Source organism: Bubalus kerabau, chromosome 19, assembly GCF_029407905.1.
Source record: "Bubalus kerabau isolate K-KA32 ecotype Philippines breed swamp buffalo chromosome 19, PCC_UOA_SB_1v2, whole genome shotgun sequence".
In the NCBI taxonomy this organism is placed as follows: domain Eukaryota; kingdom Metazoa; phylum Chordata; class Mammalia; order Artiodactyla; family Bovidae; genus Bubalus; species Bubalus kerabau.
In genome coordinates, this window is record NC_073642.1 from 28861077 (window position 1) to 28874491 (window position 13415).

Sequence of the window (13415 nt, forward strand, 5' to 3'; positions counted from 1 at the left end):
TCCTGGAGGTGTGAAGTCCAAAATGGGGCAGTGGGGCTGCGTGCATACCGAAGGTTGGTCCAGCCTCAGAGGTTGCCCTCCCTGAACCCTGCTCCCACCCTCACCCTCCTCCTCTGACTCTTCTGCCCTCTCCTTCCCCTCTGACAACCTTATGATGAGATTGCCCCCATTCCCCGATACTCCAGGAAAATCTCCCCGTTTCTAAATCCACAATTTACTCCCATCTGAAGAGCCTCTTTTGCCATGACAGGTTAACATATCCACGGGTTCTAGGGGCCGAGATACAGACATCGTGGGGGCAGGGGCGTCATGCTGCCCACACACCCTAGAATCTGCAGGCTTAGCAAGAACCAGCAGAACACATGGTGAGAAGAACCAGACTAGGGTCACTACCTCATCACGGGAGCCAGTTCTTTCAGGACTCTCTGAGCCCTCTTCATGGAAAAAGGGAAAAACCGTGATGAGCAAATTGATCATAATACAAGTAGAATTCGCTCAGTCTTGTTCAATGGTTTGCAAATCCATGGACTATAGCCCACCAGGCTTCTCTGTCCATGGGATTCTCCAGCAAGAATACTGGAGTGTGTTGCCATTTCCTTCTCCAGGGGATTTTCCCGACCCAGGGATCAAACTCAAGTCTCCTGCATTGGCAGGTGGATTCTTTACTGCTGAGCCATTAGGGAAACCCACAAGCAGAATACTCCCTGGCTATTTATTAAGATAAAATACTGCAGTATGCACCTAACCTACTTATAAGAATTCACTTGTAAGTGAAATATCAAATGAGAAAAAAGATACGTTTAAGAGTCAGTGGAGTAAAATTATAATCAAACCAAAAACCTGGGCTATGATATTTCCAGGGTCACTAGAAGTCCTTTCCACAATGAAACCAAAAGCCTTACACATTCCTTCTCAGAGCTTTCACACTAGGCTTTTGAACAGCTGGACTCTCGTACACTCAGAAAATATAATTTCTGAACGCTTCACTTTTCCATTTCTCTTAAGCTTTTTCACCGAAAGGAAAAAAGTAAAATTTCTGAACTGTTCAAACATGTTATTAGGAAACAGAATTTTTAAACAGCCAGGGTTCTCAGTCCATGCCCGTACTCCAAATGTGTCACTATTTATTATAAATAGCACCCAGAATTGACAGATTTTATAACGTGGGAGTTTCCTGGACTGTCATTCATCAGCTGATGTAAAAGTTAGTGTAATGAAAATGTCAAGAAACAGCATCACATTTAGAAACCATGAAACACAAAAATGGAGCTGTCAGTCATCCTGAACACTTGCCGAATAAAAAGTTTTAAATAGAGTCATGGGTCATCAGAACCACACACCGCAACATCCGCTGCACAGAGATGCACCAGGATTATGGAAAGAACCCAAGATTTGTCAGGTGGTCAGTCACATTGGCTCACATCACACTTGCTTTCAACGGACACACTCAGGTCTCTTTTCACGTTAGCTGCCAAAACCCCAGTTTCCTGTCCTTTGTGCTTGCTCTGTGGAGGTCTGCTTTTTGGATCTGTGCATCCTACGTTAAATCTGGGATTTTATATTTGTATTTAGTGTTTATTCGCTCAGTCGTGTCCAACTCTTTGCGACCCCATGGATTGTTGCCTGCCAGGCTCTTCTGTCCATGGGATACTCCAGGCAAGAATACTGGAGTGGGTTGCCATTTTTCTTCTCCAGAGGATCTTCCCTATCCAGGGATTGAACCCAGGTCTCCCACACTGCAGGAAGATTTTTTTACCATCTGAGCCACCAGATTCTATTTCCCATTTAACTCCTTAAAAATGTCATCTTCATTGGTTTCAGCCCTTTCTCCCTTCTGTACTGATTCTGACAAGAGCTGATGGGAGGGACATCAAGAAGTTTGTGGTTGACGCTGACAGTCAGCAATGGTCTAAAACTGTACTTCCTGAGAAGTCAGCAAGGAACTAGCTAAAGGATGCCAACAGGACTCAGTGATATCCACCCCTACCAGGCTGAGGGCACCTCCACGATTGGGGTTAAGAGGTGAGGGAAGGAGGCCAGTGAAAAGAGGCAGAATGAGGGGTCACCCAAACCAGCTGGGCTGTCTGAATGGGGCCAGAATCCCCACCTGCCCAGACTCTCAAATCCTATTGACGTATATAAACCATTTTTGCTAACATTATTTTTAGACCTAAGCAACAGTAAACTCATCAGTTTGACTATCATCTTATAATCCTTGGTATTGCAGCCTGAGGAAAATCAGTAAATAAATTAAAAAGTAAAATAAATCTTATAAGCCTATTTCCACACACACAAAAAATTATACTGCAATGTTTATAAGGGCAAGGAGTAGGAGGTGGAAGCAAAGATCAATCCATTCTCCTCTCACTCCAGGCCTAAGAATCCTCACTTGCGATTCTTCAAGTTAATGAAATGAACACAGACCACTCTGATGAGGAGGCCTGGAAGAATGGAATCACGGTGTGTTTGCATTTTCTTTCAGTGTGAACGGGCTAGTCTGATAGTTAGCGAGACCATGACAAATTGCAGGAGATTTCATCCTTTGTTGCTCGGAAATGGCTCCCTGGCTGTAATAAGCCGTATCATCACCAAGCGCACCTAGCTTCAAGTGAGGAGCAGAGAGGATTGTGTTAAATATGAAATTAGTGACATGTTTTCTCAGTGCCTCAACCCTAATTCTAAATTAAAGACTCCTGTCAACTCGAAATAACTCCTGAACATTCATTCCTATTTATAACTGAAATTGGAATTTTTTTGCCATTAGGATAAAACCCACCTCCAGCCCTGGGCGCTGGCCCTCCCCACCACTCCCCCCTGCCCTTGGCCGGCCCAGTCCCTGAGCAGGCCACTGACGCCAGGCTCTCCTATGGGTTCCTGTTCTGTTTCTCAGCTGCTCACCTGTCCTGCCTGGGATGCTCTGCCCCAGGGTCTCCTTGCTCCACCCTCGTCTCTTCGCCACCCTGGTCTCCACTTAATCCTCAACTCCTCCAGAAAGTCATCCCTAAGGGACTGCTCCAGTGTCATCGTCCTTATGTATGCACTTCCTCATACCTGGGTGAGGGGGTCTCCATCTGACCTGCTCCCATATAACCGTAAACTCCACTAGAGCCAGGACTCTGAGTCCCTGGCACACACGGTGGGCCTTGGGGCCAGCGGCTGACCGAGGCTGCAGGGGTCACCACGGCATGCCCCCCTCCACAAATGGGCTGGCAAGGACACAGCAGCTTCACCTACAGGGGTCTGGGGGGACCTGCTCCACCCAAGCCTTGTCTTCCCTCCTCTCCTGCACCCCCAGCACCAGCCACGGTCCCCCAGACCCTGAGATCCTTGCTGCTGGGAGAAGCACCCCAGCCGGTGGGCCTAGAATCAGTCACTCCACCGCTGGTGCAGCACTCACCTCCCGCCTTCTGCCCTCCACCCGCGCTATAAACAAGTCTCAGTTGCTTCCCAGCTCCCCAGCCAGGCCCCCCCCGGGTTGTGGCACCTTGTGTGTGGCAACCATTGGGACCCCTCAGCACTGGTGGCTGTGTCTCCCCCAACAGCATCCAGGTGGGGATCTCCCTATCCCAGTGAACTGGGCCTTTGGGTACATGTCTACTGCTGTGAGTGACCAGAATCTAGCATATTAATTCTTGTCTCAAAAAGATCACAGCTGCCCCTTTCCTTCTGATGTTCATATGCTTTTGAATCAATGATCAAAGATCTTTGCCCATAGAGATGCTAAATGCCTGTGACAATGTATTCATGATTCTCTCTTGTGTGTGTGTGTGTGTTAGTTGCTTAGTCATATCTGATTCTTTGTAACCCCATGGACTGTAGCCCACCAGGCTCCTCTGTCCATGGGATTCTTCAGGCAAGAATACCTGGAGTGAGTTGCCATTCCCTTCTCCAGGAGATCTTCCCTACCCAGAGATTGAACCTGGGTCTCCCCCATTGCAGGCAGATTCTTTACCACCTGAGCAAATAGGGAAGTCCATTTCTCTCTGCTCATGTTCACTCACAGATCCACAGAGGCCAATTTATTTAATGGTATAAATCTTCTTTCCCATCACATAGTTAATAACACATTCTCCCAATTAGGAGAAGATCATTCAGAAGGTTCCTTTTCTGACGATGTGGCTCCTGATGAAATCGAGAGAGGGTTTCCCTGTAACAGGCTTAGAAGGCAGCCCCAAAGTCCATCCCCAGAAAAAAGAAGCCTCTCTGTTTTCTTTCTCTTCTACTGCATGTCCCCTGGGGAAGACCCCTGAGACACACAAGGAAGTATTCCACAGGAAAATCTGGGGACCACCCCCCATGCTGAAGGCCTGGGGGAAGGCATGGCACACCACTCCAGTATTCTTGCCTGGAAAATCCCAAGGACAGAGGAGACTAGTGGGCTACAGTCTACAGGGTCACAAAGAGTTGGACACAACTGAGCATGCAGGCATGCACACACAATCTGGATAAATTTCCAAGGCTCTATGGTGAGCAAATGAATCCAGTCTCAAAAGCGTACATGCTGTTTGAGTCCATTTACTTGACTGTCTGTGAAAGACAAAACCACAGTGATGAAGAGCAGATCAGTGGTGGGCAGCATCTAGGGGCTGGGGGAGGTTCGTCTCTACAGGGTGAGCATGAGGGTGTTTTCTGGGGTGATGGAATGAGTCTGTATTCCAGCACATGTAAAATGCAAGAGTGTTAACATTCATAGAACTGTAAGCCTGAGAAGTCAATTTTACTGTATACTAATTTAAGAATTAAAACTAATTTAGAAGTCAAAGATAGTTCTTCAGGGAAAAATAAAGATCACTGAACACAATCTTTAAAAAACAGAGAGTCTATGGAATCTAAGCCAGGAGGCGTAATCCACTAGTGCTGTATTTTCAAGCCAGCAAATCCATGAGCTCAGAGGCCGGTAGCCCCTTTGCCCGCACTGAAGGTTCCAGGGTGGGAGTGAACGGGCCAACTGCAAGTCCTTGAAGAGAGAGGAATAACGAAAATTTCAAGGGAAGACACCCCAGCACCTCAAAACCCCACAGATGCAGCCAGATCCAGATTTGGGTACATCTTTCTGGCACTCACAGGAACATGCACAGGTGGAACACATCATCCCAAGACAGTGCAGCCTGGATGGTGCTGGGGGCCAGTTTTCAGTGCTGCTTGCCCAACTTTTATGCTTGCCAATATCATCTTTTTGTTTTTCTTCTTTTTGGCTGATAAAAATTACCCAAGCCTTCAAAGCATCTTTGTAGGATAATTTTTAGAAATTCTCCAATGGTTCTGATCAAGCTGCCTTAAGGGAGGAGAGGAAAGGCAGACATAACCTAAAAGATGATGCTGATAAAGTGTTGCACTCAATATGCCAGCAAATTTGGAAAACTCAGCAATGGCTACAGGACTGGAAAAGGTCAGTTTTCATTCCAATCCTAAATAAGGCAATGCCAAAGAATGTTCAAACTACCATACAATTGTGCTCATTTCACATGCTACTAAGTAAGGTAATGCTCAAAATCCTTCTAGCTAGGCTTCAACAGTACTTGAACCAAGAAATTCCAGATGTACAAGCTGGATTTAGAAAAGGCAGAGCAACCAGACATCACATTGTCAGCATCTGATGGATCACAGAAAAAGCAAGGGAATTAAAAAAAAATCTACTTCTGCTTCATTGACTACACTAAAATCTTTGACTGTGTGGATCACAACAAACTGTGGGAAATTCATTAAGAGATGGGAATACCAGACCACCTTACTTGCCTCCTGAGAAACCTGTATGCAGGTCAAGAAGGAACAGTTAGAATCAGACATAAAACAAAGGACTGGTTCAAAATTGGGAAAGGAGTATGTCGAGGCTATATGTTGTCACCCTGCTTATTTAACTTCTATGCAGAGTATATCATGTGAAATGCTGGGCTGGATGAGGCAGAAGCTGGAATCAAGACTGCCAGGAGAAATATCAATAACCTCAGATTTGCAGATGACACCATCCTTATGGCAGAAAATGAAGAAGAACTAAAGAGCCTCTTGATGAATGTGAAAGAGGAGAGTGAAAAAGCTGGCTTAAAACTCAACATTCAAAAAATGAAGATCATGGCATCCAGTCCCATAACTTCATGGCAAATAGATGGGGAAAAAAATGAAAAGAGTGGCAGATTTTATTTTCTTTGGCTTCAAAATCACTGCAGACGGTGACTGTAGCCATGAAATTAAAAAATGCTTGCTCCTTGGAAGAAAAGCTATGACAAACCTAGATAGTGTATTAAAAACAGAGACTTCACTTTGCTGACAAAGGTCCATATACTCAAAGCTATGGTTTTTTCAGCAGTCATGTACAGATGTGAGAGTTGGACTATAAAGAAAGCCGAGTGCTGAAGAATTGATGCTTTTGCATTGTGGTGCTGGAGAAGACTTTTGAGAGTACCTTGGACAGCAAGGAGATCAAGCCTATCAATCCTAAAGGAATCAACCCTGAATATTCACTGGAAGGCTGATGCTGAAGCTGAAACTCCAATCCTTTGGCCAGCTGATGCAAAGAGCTGATTCACTGGAAAAGACGCTGATGCTGGGGAAGATTGAGGGCAGGAGGAGAAGGGGGCAACAGAGAATGAGATGGTTGGATGGCATCACTGACTCAATGGACATGAGTTTGAGCAAACTCCAGGAGATAGTGAAAGACAGGGAAGCCTGGTGTGCTGCAGTCCATTGGGTCACAAAGGGACAGACACAACTTAGTGACTGAACAACAATATATTAGTTAACTGTCCCAAACTGAAGCCCTGGAAGGTGTCCCTGGCTTGTCCTGTAACTTCCTAGCATCTTCAATCCATAAGAGGCCAGGGGGAGTCAGCTCACTGAAGGACCTGGGGTCTCTTTCAGTTCACGATGAGTTCTCAGCACCTGACACCTATGGGGGACTATCATGCTCTCTTTCCTGAGCACATGAGTCAAAGGCCCAGATTTAAGAAAGAAACCCTAACTGCAGTGTTTTTGCAGCTCATGGTAAAGTATAAAAATTAAATGTGTTAAAATTACTAAAAGAAACTGATTATCTGGATTCTAAGAGGAGATGAGTCATCAGTTCTAAACCCAAAAAATAACTAAATGCCAAAGGATATCCTACAAAGTCTTCTCTATTAGGTGGACTGTTTTAAGAGTAGCTGAGCACTTTACATAACGTGCCAGCTCTAATTTCTTTTATTATTCACAATTCTGGAGCTACATTTAGAGTGTGGGTAATTAATAAAATCATCCTTTCCACTTGCTCCTGATTATCTCTCATCAGGGTCCCGTTTGCACTCCTCTTGCTAACTATAATCATTTATTTGAACCAGTGTCTCAGTGGTTCATCAGCTCTTCATTAGTGCCTGTAGGGTAGATAAAATGTGCTTGGATTTCCAAAATAAATGCAAATCACATTGGTATTGGCAGTGAAAACGTGAATTCTCAGAATATTTTTTCAAATAAGACAGCTCCCCACAAGATCTTGGTGGTGCTAGAGGTAAAGAACTTGCCTGCCAATGTCAGAGACACAGGAGACACTGGTTTGATCCCTGGGTTGGCAAGATCCCCTGAAGAAGGGAACGGCAACCCACTCCAGTATTCATGCTTGAAGAATCCCATGGGTAGAGGAGCCTGGTGGGCTGAAGTCCATGAGGTTGCACAGTTGGACATGACTGAAGTGACTTAACATGCATACAGCCCAAGACTTTGGATCTTGAGTGAAAAAAGTGGTGCCCTCCTAAGTGACTGAAAACTCCTCTCCATCCAGCCCTGAATATCAATGCTAAAAACCCTCCCTATGGCCAAGGCCATTGGGCATCATTTGAGCCTCTGCCTCGGCATTCAGGAACGTGCCAATTACTTAAGCAAGGACAAGGGGTAAAAGACAACAAGAATTCAGTACAAAATTGAAAAGCCAAAGAGTCTCCTAGCCAGCAAGTCAAAAACACGGCTACGGAGGCCCCACCCTGGAAAGTCAAAGTCACAAGTTCTGGGAGCTGAGCTGGATACCATGGACCTGGATCAAACCCTGATCTGGGCCTGAGCAGCCCTGCAGACCTGCCCATCCCATCCCAAGCTGAACTTGGTGTTTTCATCTTTAAGAGGGGGTAATAGCCCCCAGAGTGTGGAAGGGGGAGGATGCTGATGTCGCAGTGGAGAAACCAGGCAGGCACTACCTTGACCAGGTGATCAAGGTTAATATCACCAGTGATAAGTCAGGTGTTGATGGCATCATAAGAGGCAACAAGAGGATGCCTCAGAGGTATTTTCCCCTCCGCTCATAATCCCATCCCGATAATAAGCAAACATAAGACAAACCCACGTGGAGGGAACATCTACAAAACACCTGACTGGTACCCTTCAAAAATATCAAGGTCATGAGAAGGAAAGACTGAGGAACTGCCCCAGATTAGAGGTGTCTAAAGAGAGATGATGATTTTATGACTCATGTGTCTGGGACTGGACCCTGGAACAAAGAAGGTCATCAGTGGGAAAACTGGTGGACTCCAAATGAAGTCTGTAGATGAGTTGATAACCATATTAACTTTTACTTTTCAACGACACATCATGGTTATGTGAAATGCTATGTTAGAACTGGGGGCAGCTGGGTGACGTGCATAGGAACTCTGCCTCGACTTGTGAACAATTCTCCTTAGAGCAGCAAAGGTACAGTCAACCTTGGAGTCTGGTTCTGCATTGGATAAAAAGCACACATCACTTTCCAAAAAATGAGGCTGGTTAGTTTCCAGACTTTAAAATCTTTTTATAGACAAGCACAAGAGTCTGAAATACTATTCAGAGCAAAGGCCCAGGTGACAGCAGCGGGGAGGTAGAGAGAGGTGATGGAGGCTGGATTTCCTCCCTCACCCACGAGCTCCTGTGCCGAGACAGCACATCACGTTAGAGAAGTTTAAACACGTGATTTAAAGCCATAAAATAATCACGAGAAGAAATAAAAATGACAGGCAACAGAAACCATGAGGTCAGAGCAGGGGGCCTGTAGGGACAGTGGAGGGCCACACATCCCTGTGGTCACCAGACACAGGAACAGGTAGTGAAAGTCAGAGTGACTAGAAAATCACAGGTCAAGAATCATTTTACACTCATCTCGTTGAGGAACATCTTTGAAGTCTGACAATCCTCATGGCTGGAGAGAGCATGGATTTCCTAAGATCAAGAGGTAGGAGGATGGAGGAGGGAGGTAGGGAGAGAGGCTGCAAACAGAGCGATTGCTCTGGGAACCAGTTGAGCATTACCTATAGCATCATCTATCTACACACCTTATGCCCAGAGTCCGACTCTTGGGTTTATACTCCAGAAAAAAATTTGGAACATGTGCACCAGGAAACCAGTGTGAAAATGTTCTCAACTGTTCATAACAGCTGCTGCTGCTGCTAAGTCGCTTCATTCGTGTCCAACTCTGTGCAACCCCATAGACAGCAACTCGCCAGGTTCCCCCGTCCCTGGGACTCTCCAGGCAAGAATACTGGAGTGGGTTGCCATTTCCTTCTCCAATGCATGAAAGTGAAAAGTGAAAGTGAAGTCCCTCAGTCGTGTCCGACTCCTAGTGATCTCATGGACTGCAGCCTACCAGGCCCCTCCATCCATGGGATTTTCCAGGCAAGAGTACTGGAGTGGGTTGCCATTGCCTTCTCCGGTTCATAACAGCAACAACCTGCAAACAGTTCAGATGTCCGTCCGTGAGGAGCAGCCGAATAAACCATGTGATGTTTTCACAGCACAGTCAAAACACATAACTATGGTGCTCCACACACCAGGAAGGAACTTAAACAAAATCACTATTCAGTGGAAGCCTAGCATGCTTCAGTCCATGGGGTTGCAAAGAGTCGGACAGGACTGAGTGACTCAACAACAACAACAACAACAATTCAGTAGAAGGGGCTACCCTGGTGGCTCAGTGTTAAAGAAGCTGCCTGCCAATGCAGGTGACGAGTGTTTGATCCCGGGATCGGGAAGATCCCCTAGAGGAGGGAATGGCAACTCACTCCAGTATTCTTGCCTGGGAAATCCCATGGACAGAAAAGCCTGGCAGGCTATAGTACAGTCCACGGGGTCACAAAAGAATTGGACACGACTTAGCAAGTAAACAACAAGTTTAGTGGGAAAAGGTTAGTCCCAGATGGTGAAAGACAGAGGGGTTACTCTCTTTTTAAAAGGTAAAAATGACAAAGTAAAAGCAGATTTTTCAGGACATATGGATACAATAAGACTCTATAAAAAGGGATTCGAGGGAATGAGATAAGATTCAAGAGGTGGGTTAACTTGAGTAGGAGAAGCAGGGGGGCAGGTTAAACGTAGGCTATTGTGAAGGCCCACTGTGACTGCAGAGGTGGGTTTTATAAGTATATCTTACATTTCTAAAAATAATAACTAATTTGATAATGTTGGTCATGCACAGAATGGTGAGGGAGTGTGTGTGAATAAAAGGATTAGGGTTGGACCTATTTTGTGTGCTTCAAGTCCACTTTATTTTTAAAAGCAATGTATCAAAAAGAGCAGTGTAGGCATTCGATTTATATTCATGCAGGCACAAGTAAAAGAACTAAACAATGACCCTGAGAACCAGAAGGCGGCCTGAGGCTGCAAGAACAAGGCTAGAAACTGACTTTTCATGTTATGTTCTTCATTGTTTAGGAGGTCACCCTGCTGTAAGCCTGAGACCATAAGCATGGGGCATAGCCAGATGCTAAAGGCAGCAAGCAGAGAAGAGGAGGAGCCTGGGTCCCCAGTGGGACCATGAGATGGGAGAGGGTAGGATCAGCCTTTTCTTTTGGTTCATATTGTTTCACGTCTGTCCTCATTTTCTACGGCTGTTGTGACAAATTATTGCAAAGTCAGCAGCTGAAAGCTACACAGATGTGTCATCGTAAAGCTACATGAATGTGTCATCTCACAGTTCTGTGGGTCAGAAGCTAGACATGGGTCTCAGGAGGCTAGACTCGAGGTGCTAGTTGAGCTGCAACCTTTCTTGGGGCTCTGGGAGCTACCCATTTCCTTGCCTTTTCTAGCTTCTTCCCACACTCCTTGGCTCACAGCCCCTTCTTTCATCCACAAAGCCAGATGTGTGATCTCTCTCTAACCTCTCACTGCAGCCACATCTCCTTCCGACTCTTCTCTTCTGCCTCCCTCTTCCACTTAGAAGGACCCTGGGGTCAGCTAGACAATCTGAGACAATCTCTCTTCTCAAGGGCAGCTGATCAGAAACTAACTCCATTCACATCCCCTTTGCCTCATAACCTAAAAGATTCCCAGGATAAGACATGGACATTTTTGGTGGGGAGTGGTTACTATTCTGCCAAGCACAAATTCTTATAATAAGCATAAACTCCTTTTGTAATTGGAAACACAAGTCAAATCATATTTAATTATTTTTTATTCATTTTTTTATTTTTTAGTGAAAACATACAGCATTTGTCTTTGTCTGACTTATTTCACTAAGCATAATACTCTGCTGGCCCACCCATGTTGTTACAAATGGCAAAACTCCATTCTTTTTATGGCTGAGTAATATTCCATTGTGCATATATGTCCCACATCTTCTTTATCCATTCCTCTGTCGATAGACATATAGGGTGCTTACATGTCCTGGCTATTGTGAATAGTGCTACAGTGAACATTGGGGTGTATGTATCTTTTGAAAAATGGTTTTCTCCAGATATACGCCCAGGAGTAAGACTGCAGGATCATATGGTACTTCTATTTTTAGTCTTTTGAGAAACCTCCATACTGTTCTCCATAATGGCTACACCAATTTACATTCCCACCAACAGTGCACAAGGGTTCCCGTTTCTCCATATTCTCACCAGCACTTGTTATTTCTAGTCTTTTTGACAATGGCCATTCTGTCAGGTGTGAGGTGACATCTCATTGTTGGGACCATGATCCAACAAATTAGAAAAATACAATGCAACCTTTGAAGCACACAGAATCAAGTATGCCATAAAAGATTTCCATGTAGGAAAAAAAGCTGTTCTGTGGCTGGACAAGGTGAAACCATGCCTAAGCACCTGTGGTACCCAGCAAACGTGTCTACCCTCACCAAACACACAGCTTCATGATCTGGCAGGCTGAGGTCTTCTCACTACCACCTGCTTCCCATTCTGTTCAAGACATATCCAAGTTCTTAAAGATCGTTTTAGTTTCTTTATAAAAAAAATGAGACTAATGCAACTTCCAATTATTTAGTTTTTCCCTTTAATAAATATAAATGCAAGGTCCTTTCCTTGTCTTTCTTTTGCTGAGTTATAGTTGATCTACAATATTATTATTGTTTCAGGTGTACAAAAATAGGGAATACGTCACAAATTTTTGTATCATCTTTGCACACGAGCCATGCTAATAATCTCAGTATTCTTCCAATTTTGGTGCGTGCATGCTTGCTCGGTCATGTCGGACTCTCTGCGACCCCATGGACTACAGCCCAACAGGCTCCTCTGTCCATGAGATTTGCCAGGCAAGAATACTGGAGTGGGTTGCCACTTCCTCCTCTGGGGAAATCTTCCCGGTCCAGGGATCAAACCCACATCTCCTGCATTGGTAGGCGAGTTCTTTACCATTGTACCACCTGGGAAGCCCAGTTCTGGTGCAGGAGCTACTGAAGTGATCACAAGATGCTTTCATTTCTAATTTAAGCCACCAGGTGTGCTTCTAGAAGCCCTGGCCCACATGTGGATCATCTTTCTGTCCGGACACAAGCCCTCCATAAAACAGCACAGTGAGAGGAAACAATATCCGTCATGAACATGGGGGCTTGGAGTGAAGACACACAGTGGACATTCAGGAGCCCTTGTGGCACCCGTCAGCCTTTCAGCCCTGATGTAGGGATGTTACCAATATGGAATTCGCCTCCTACAGGAACCCCAGGGTGGGTACCCGGGGTCTGAGCAGGGCACCTCTGGTGGAAAGTCGGCCCAGGTCACAAAATCCATTCTGTTCTGTACCCTAAATGTCAGGTACTCATTCCTCCAGTGCCCTGGCATTGAGCATGGAACTGACCAATGTAATCTTACACAAGATGCTCACAGGTAGTCAGAGGAACCATCAATAGACAACAATGTTCATCTCAAGAATGAAAAGAACAGAGTTTTATCTTTTCAAGTCTGTAACGAAACAGTTCACATGCAAGCTCCTGAAAATGCTTTCCCATGATAAATGGTGTGTTGCCTCCGGAAAACTGAAAATGAGACGGCTTGACCAGGTGGATCTGATTTAATCTCACTTTCTCTGTCCACTACTCCAGGTAGCTTGCCTTGTTTGAAATTAGGTTTGGGAAAACTAATGTGAAAACATCTTTGAAAACAGAATATACACAAATACAATCTGGGTTTTTCTGAGATGATGACTTAGGGACACTTAACTCCAAGAACACCAACCCCTTGTTCCCCCAGGGCCCCCAAGGGTCCCCCCAGACCCCA

At 45.2% G+C, this 13415-nt stretch overlaps 1 protein-coding gene and 1 pseudogene across 2 annotated transcripts in view; both read right to left on the reverse strand.

Annotated features, from left to right (window-relative positions):
• ENTREP2 (endosomal transmembrane epsin interactor 2) overlaps window positions 1-13415 on the reverse strand; it is a 238824-nt gene that overhangs the window by 140335 nt on the left and 85074 nt on the right. The gene's annotated exons all lie outside the window — the stretch shown is intronic.
• On the reverse strand, window positions 12284-12381 carry LOC129634679 (uncharacterized; annotated as a pseudogene).